Source organism: Budorcas taxicolor, chromosome 2 (genome assembly GCF_023091745.1).
Source record: "Budorcas taxicolor isolate Tak-1 chromosome 2, Takin1.1, whole genome shotgun sequence".
Classification (NCBI taxonomy): domain Eukaryota; kingdom Metazoa; phylum Chordata; class Mammalia; order Artiodactyla; family Bovidae; genus Budorcas; species Budorcas taxicolor.
The window spans coordinates 153114521-153122863 of NC_068911.1; the positions used below are offsets into that span (position 1 = coordinate 153114521).

Sequence of the window (8343 nt, forward strand, 5' to 3'; positions counted from 1 at the left end):
GTTTCTTGAGAGTCCCTTGGACTGCAAGGAGATCCAACCAGTCTGTCCTAAAAGAGATCAGTCCTGGGTGTTCATTGGAAGGACTGATGCTAAAGCTGAAACTCCAGTACTTTGGCCACCTCATGTGAAGAGCTGACTCACTGGGAAAGACCCTGATGCTGGAGGGATTGAGGGCAGAAGGAGAAGGGGACGACAGAGGATGAGATGGCTGGATGGCATCACCGACTCAATGGACATGAGTTTGGGTGAACTCCCGGAGTTGGTGATGGACAGGGAGGCCTGGCATGCTGCGACTCATGGAATCGCAAAGAGTTGGACAGGACTGAGCTACTGAATCGAACTGAACTGAACTGATCAACCACTAAATGTCCATTAACAGAGGAATGGATAAAGAAGGTGAGGCACGTATGTAAAGTGGAATATTACTCAGTCAGAAAAGGAACAAAATTGTGCCAGTTACAGAGATGTGGATGGACCTAGGGACTGTTGCACAGAGTGAAGTACATCAGAAAGAGAAAAGCAAATATCATATGCTAACACATAAATGTGGAATCTAGAAGAATGGTCAGATGAATCTATTTGCTAAGCAGAAATAGAGACATTGATGTGGAGAATAAATTTATGAATACTAAGTAGGGAAGGGGGATGGACTGGGAGATTGAGGTTGACATATATACCCTAATATGACGTATACACGACTGAAGCGACTTAGCAGCAGCAGCAGCAGCACGATGTATAAAGTAGATAGGTAATGAGAATAACTGTATAGCACAGGGAACTCTACTAAGGTTCTGTGGTGACAGAAATGGGAAAGAAATTCAAAGAAGAGGGAATGTATGTATAAGTATAGCTGATATACTTTGCTGTACAATAGAAACTAATGCAAGATTGTAAAGCAACTATACCCCATTTAAAAAAGCTAATTAGAAGACAGCCACTATGAAAAAGTCCTCTGGGTAGGAATAAGGGGTCTATTCTCAAGAGCCTAGGGCTTTGTCCAAGGGTGGGAAGGGAACGTGAGGATCCTCAGGGTTCTGATGCTTAAGGACTGACTCGAGTGCAGGGCCACCTTCACAGCAATGCCCAAAAGAGGAGGACTAAATAAATATTGGTTAGGGTTTGGGAAATGATAGAAAAAAGCAATAGTCCTTCTTCCTCTCAAACCTGGAAAATGAATCAGCCTCACCCACTGCTAGTCGATCCCGATAGCCCTGAACTTTGTTAACAAATATGAAATTGCGAGAGAGCCAAGGAGAGTTCTATATATTTTTAGGGACAAAACGGGCATTTCTTTAGAGTACTGATATTTCAGAATATGTTTACATGAAACAGAGAATTTGGACAAAATCATCCCAGATCAGAAAATAGAAATGCAATCTGAAGTAGGGGCTTGCCTGGTGCCTCAGTGGTAAAGAATCCGTCTGCCAACGCAGGAGACACAGGTTTGATCCCTGGGTCAGGAAGATCCCCCGGAGAAGTGACTGGCAACTCACTCCAGTATTCTTGGCTGGGAAATCCCTTGGACAGAGGAGCCTGGTGGGCTATAGTCAGGGGGGTCACAAGAGTCAGACACAACTGAACAACTAAACAATAACAACAATATGAAGTAGATGCTTGGCCCAAGCTCTTCTCTGAGAAGTCTAAATACTAGTCATTGTGGGGTTCTTGAGTCCAGCTGGATACTTAGTTTTTGTTGCTGGCTGCAAAGCAGATAAATGTTTCAGAGGGCAGAGTTAGGTGCCGCTTGTGTTTCAGGAAAGTAAAAGCTGTTCCATTGCACAATCAACTGACATGGAATTATGAAACACCTTATGATTTAGTTCAGCAAAAACTGTCAGAAAACTCCCTCCTAAAATTCCCATCTTACCTTGGGAGATGAGGCGATACAAAGGTTTTTGTGAATAGCATGCTTTAACTTTCCACATCAGGTTACTGCAAAGCCATAAATCAAGACTATTTTTCATTCTTCCCTCCTGTGGGCACCCCTCTGTCTGGCTACATCCTGGGGTGGAAGGCCTTTCCTCTACCCCAGATGTGTTTGGAATGCAGTAATTCTCTCACTCTTCTCTGTCACTAATTGCCTTGTCTCTTGAAGCAGGCAGTTGCAAGTTGAGTGCACAGGAGGATGTGACTATGAGGTCTTATTAAATCAGGGCCAGTCAGGTTAGAAGCTGTGACATAACTTATGTGTGACCCCAAACTTGCTTACCCAAATTCCTGAACCTGAACTCACATTACAGTTCATTGCATTAATTATGGTTGTATAATTAAAAAAAAAAAAAAGAAACGAAAAACTTCAAAATATTTGACAAAAGAAGGGTCTGAGAATTTTACTGGGTTTCCCTGGTTTGGTTTGTGTTCAAATGGTGAAACATTAATTTGTCCACTTTCTCTGGTCACCCCGTAGCTCACTTATCAAGAGAAGTACCACTTTTCTCCATTCTTTAGAGTCTTTCTTCTCCTAATAGACTGAGGTTAAGAACATATTCATTTAAAATAAGTGGTAATTTAGATTCCTTCACATTTGTATAAGATTAGCACACAAAGCCTAACCTATAGATTACTCATAACCATCCTGTGTGGTAGCAGTTAGCTGCCAAGTTGAACAAGCCTGCTTTATCATGGTGGCCTTAGAAATTATAGGAGTCATATTCACCCTAAATTCCTTTCTGGGGAGAGAAGGGCATGATAGGGCTTAATATACACACAAATAAGTGGGAAGCAAGTTGGAAAGCTGAGCCTTTCTTTTACATAGGGAGCTCTATGCTACACAGATAAAGGGATTGCACTTCTGCTCTTATTAATCATAAAGGAGGTACATGCTTAGCCCAATAAAATGTCTTTATTACTTTATTAGCTTTCTGGGTGGCTCAGATGGTAAAGAATCTGCCTGCAATGTAAGCAACCTGGGTTCGACCCCTGGGTTGGGAAGATCCCCTGGAGAAGGAAATGGCAACCTCCTCAAGTATTTGTGCCTGGAGAATTCCATGGACAGAAGAGTGTGGTGGGCTACAGCCCATGGTGTCACAAAGAGTCAGACATGACTGAGTGACTAACATTTACTTACTTACTTATGCCTTCTTTGTGCCTAGGCTTGCAGTATGAATTCTTAAAGTGTTTTATATTCTCTCTTCTACCTGGGCTGAGCACAAGTCCAATCTTTGTGAATTCACCAAATAACCCAATTAGCTAAAGAGGAGAGCAATGCTAATCTCTCTGAATGGGTCTGCAGGATGCCACATACCTCCAAGCAAACACCAAAACAGCAAATGCTTTCTGAAGATCTGATCCTCTTATAGCACAAAGTGTTGATTAGATTCATTGAATTTTTCACTCCTCTCCTGGGTATTTCCTTGGTCTGTCTTAACAGTGTGCAGACAAAGTAGTAGGACTGCAGTTCTGAACCCTGAGAGGCTGTACTTGATCTTACCCAGAATTCCTCTGAAGACACATGTGATGAATGATGGGACCTGCTCTCCTGTCATAAATCCCAGCAAACAGAGGAGGGAGACCAGGTTGACACTCCACCTCTGTGGACTGGGCTACAGACTCCCAGCTGATTTATCTGCCCATTTCTACTCATTATAAAAGATGGAAATGGTTTAGCTCCAACGTTTTACAGAAACATTTGGTCAGGGTGCACCTATTTCAAAAAGAGACGATTGTTTTCATTCCATTTATTATCCTCCAAAAGCCATTGTTTTTTAATCTAGAGAGGTCACTACCAGGCCTCCACCAACAGACCCTTTTTTGTTCTTAGAAATAAAAAGCGAAACACTGGAATTGGCTAAGCCCTTCTATTCTTGAGAAGAAACGTGTATACAGGAAGCTCAACCTTTCCTGATACCAAGTGATGGTTAAAGTGAATAATATTGAGGTATCAGGCAGATGTGTTCTAAAGGTTTTTCAGCTACTTCCCAGCTGTGTGATACTATTACTTTCTATAAAATATTAATAATTATCAACATTTATCTATAAGCATAATATTAATATATAGTCTATCTTAACATATGATGTTCATAATTATTGTTATTAAATGATAGACATTACCTTCTGAGACTCAGTTCTTCATCTGCTAAATGGCATGCATCATAATGCCTGTCTCCTAGAGTTAAATAACACTTGTCACATAGTAATTGCTAAATAAATAATTGCTTTCACACATGAGCAGCATCTTTACATTCCTACCAACATGAAAATCAACAGTATACAAGGAAGGAGATTTTATGATTTTTAGCCTTGATGTCTCTCTTCCATTAGATCTTGACACTTTAATACCCAGGAAATTGTAAATGGTCTACCTGGCTTGGGTTCATGCATACTTGATCTTGCATTAAATGTTGCAATCATCTCCATTCACCTATAGAATGAAGTCCAGTTTCCTTAGTTTCACTTAACACATTTATACATCCTCATACTTGACCTCATTTACTGTGTACTTTTTTCAGCAATCTGTATATTTCCCATGAGATCATCAAATTGCTACATTTCATTGAAATTGTGTGCCTATATATCTATTTTTCCCACTAGATTAGAAACTATCCAAGGGCAGAGATGTTCATATCAGTGTCTGATACTAAGAGGTGCTTGCCCCAAACCTGATTTTAAGGTGGTTTAAGCTTGGTGTTAGTCCCCACATGGTACAGTGGTAAAGAATATGCCTGCCAAGGCAGGAGACACAAGAGACACAGGTTTGATCCCTGGGTCAGGAAGATCCACTGGAGAAGGAAATGGCAACTCACTCCAGTATTCTTGCTTGGGAAATCCCATGGACAGAGGAGCCTGGAGGGCTACAGTACCTGGGATCACAAAGAGTTGGACACAACTGAACACACACACACACACACACACACACACACACACACACAGAAGCTTAGTGTTGGGATGGGAGTGGCTATGTGAATCTCTTTCATTGTGTGTATGAGTATAGAAAAAGCAAATGTGATTACAGGTGGTCCTCTATAAAAATATTTATAGATATGCATATATACACAGATTAATGTATACATATATATTTCTTTGCTGTCTTAAATAAGCAGACAGACATAAAGAAAGGGCAGCCTAGTATCAGTGAGCACATCTATCATCCAGATGCTGGTTTCTAATATTTTTCTCTAATTAAAGGAACCACAGATTCTTGGAAAAAATGACTGATTCTAGGATTGGGGCAAGAAAGTTACAAGATAAGCCTAAAGCTTCTTGTCAGTCCTAAAATAAGGAAGTGTTAAAACACATACACACACAATAAGAGGGGCACCAAAACAGATTAAAATTCCCAATTGCCAAAAGCTGGAATAATTTGACCAAAACACTATTAAGGTAGTAGTAGATAGTAGTTCAAAAAAGAGACAAATATCTATGAGTCTCTACTGATATAAATAAATGCATAAATAAAATGATGAGTGGGAGAGAAGAGATAAATGTCCTGAGCACACTAATTTATGCATGTACCTAAAGGAGTAGGATGGCATAACCCATCATTCTTTAAGTGTGGGTTGTATATAGAGACTTTCTCCCCAAAAGCAGAGCATGGAAAGGGAGGGGGGGTGGAGAAATAGTGTAACTTTACAGTAGAGAAACCTGACCCACACTACTTCAGCCAGGTGATTGAGGTCAACATCAGTAGTCATAAGCTATGTAGATAGTATGTAACCTTGATATGATAAAGTGAAAATGGCACTTCTCTGCAATCTTCCTCTCTAAATCTCATAACCCCAGTCTAATCATGAGAAAAACCTCAGACAAATTCCAGCAGAGGGGCATCCTACAGTATTCTTGGCCAATACTCCCTCAAACTGTCAAGGTCATCAATAACAAGGAAAAGTCTGAGAAGCTCTTGCAGCCAAGAGGAGTCTAAGAAGACATGATGACTAAATGCAACATTGTGTCCTAGATGAAAACCTGGAAAAGGAACAGGATGTTAGGAAAAGAAGAAGGTAATCTGAGTAAAGTATGGACTTAAGTTAAAACCAATGCATCATCTGTTCATTAATTGTGGGAAGTACACCATACTGATATAAGATGTTAATAATAGGGGCAACTGAGTGTAGCATAGATTAGAACTCTCTGAACTATCTTCTTCATTTTCCTGTAAATCTAAAATTGGTATAAAAATAAAGTCTATTTAAAATGTCTAAATATAAAAATAAAAAAAATAAGTGAGGAGTAAAATCAGGATTATCTGACTAATGTAGAAGAAATATTACTTCTTTCTTAACAGAGATGCCCTTTTCCCTGCCATTACTGGATAGTTCAGGTGAAATATCTAGGACACAAAACAAGTCAATCATTGCCTCTCTCTTCTGCTTGATTATGTGTATGTGGATATGAATGGAAAGAAGATTCATGGGATCTTTCCCATAATAAAAATAATATGTTTTAACACAAGTCACATTTTTAAAATCAGAAGCTTCACGGCTTAATACACATTTACTCATCTTTTTTGTAGTGCCTCAGAGGTGGTAGACTGCTTCAGAATAAAACCCAACCCATCTCCTTCCTGGCCACTGGTCAGAAACTCATTGAAGAGGATGATGAGCAAAAACTTTGTACCTTTTAAGAGAAGTGCATCTATGGCCACAGAAGTTGCTGCTGACTCTCTGGGTGAAAAACAGAAGGGTTAAATGCTGTGGTCTGAATCAGTGGTGGGAAGGACAAGCAGGGTTTCCTTTTGAAGAAAACCGTCTTCACCTATGGATGAGTCCGCCTGCTACAAAATAAGGGGCATTCCTATTACAGACCAGGAAGGACTGGAGAAAGAAAGTGCAAATCTGTATCAAGTTGCATCATAAATGCTAACCTAAGTGTTTTCAATTTGGTCATCATTAAAAAAGGGAGAAGAATATTAAAGGACTCACCGATACTACGGTGCCTTTTCACCTGGAGCCCAAAAGAGCTAGCAGAATCCACAAACTTTTCAGTGTTTCTAAAACAGATGATGTCTGCCAGTATGTTATAAGAAAGCCCCTAAACAAAGAAGGTTAGAAACCTGGGACCAAAGCACTTAAGATTCAGCATCTCTTACTCGACATGTTTTGCAACTACATATCAGCAAATTACTCTGAAGAGACAGAATTCTAAGAAAAAAGAGGAAGAGGGTGCTAAACTTTTGGCCAAGAGAGTGAAGGAGACCAAAGAAAAATGCCAGATATGAGATGTTCTAAGAGTGACAAATAAATAAGATCAAATAATAATAATAATAATACATGTTCACCCTAGTCCTTGCTTTGTCCAAACTGATATTCTGGGTCACAAAGATGAATTCCCAATTTTCTATAAGAGCTGACTTTCACATTACTCTTGGGCAGAAGTATTGGAAGAATTCAGTTCAGTTCAGTTCAGTTCATTTCAGTTCAGTCGCTCAGTCGTGTCCGACTCTGCGACCCCAAGAATCGCAGCACACCAGGCCTCCCTGTCCATCACCAACTCCCGGAGTTCACTCAAGACTCATGTCCATCCAGTCCGTGATGCCATCCAGACATCTCATCCTCGGTCGTCCCCTTCTGCTTCTGCCCTCAATCCTTCCCAGCATCAGAGTCTTTTCCAATGAATCAACTTTTTGCATGAGGTGGACAAAATACTGGAGTCTCAGCTTTAGCATCATTCCTTCCAAAGAAATCCCAGGGCTGAGCTCCTTCAGAATGGACTGGTTGGATCTCCTTGCAGTCCAAGGGACTCTCAAGAGTCTTCTCCAACACCACAGTTCAAAAGCATCAATTCTTCAGCACTCAGCTTTCTTCAAAGTCCAACTCTCACATCCATACGTGACCACTGGAAAAACCATAGCCTTGCCTAGACGGACCACTGTTGGCAAAGTAATGTCTCTGCTTTTGAATATGCTATCTAGATTGGTCATAACTTTTCTTCCAAGGAGTAAGCGTCTTTTAATTTCATGGCCGCAATCACCATCTGCAGTGAATTTGGAGCCCAAAAATAAAAGTCTGACACTGTTTCCACTGTTTCCCCATCTATTTCCCATGAAGTGATGGGACTGGATGCCATGATCTTCGTTTTCTGAATGTTGAGCTTTAAGCCAACTTTTTCACTCTCCTCTTTCACTTTCAGCAAGAGGCTTTTTAGTTCCTCTGCACTTTCTGCCATAAGGGTGATGTCACCTGCATATCTGGGGTGATTGATATTTCTCCCGGCAATCTTGATTCCAGCTTGTGTTTCTTCCAGTTCAGCGTTTCTCATGATGTACTCTGCATATAAGTTAAATAAGCAGGATGACAATATACAGCCTTGACGCACTCCTTTTCCTGTTTGGAACCAGTCTGTTGTTCCACGTCCAGTTCTAACTGTTGCTTCCTGACCTGCATACAGATTTCTCAAGAGGCAGGTTAG

General features: G+C 40.5%; 1 pseudogene; it reads left to right on the plus strand.

Moving 5' to 3' along the window:
• LOC128061097 (40S ribosomal protein S6-like) overlaps nucleotides 1-7153 on the plus strand; it is a 96602-nt pseudogene extending 89449 nt beyond the window's left edge.
• Nucleotides 7154-8343: the final 1190 nt, after the last annotated feature.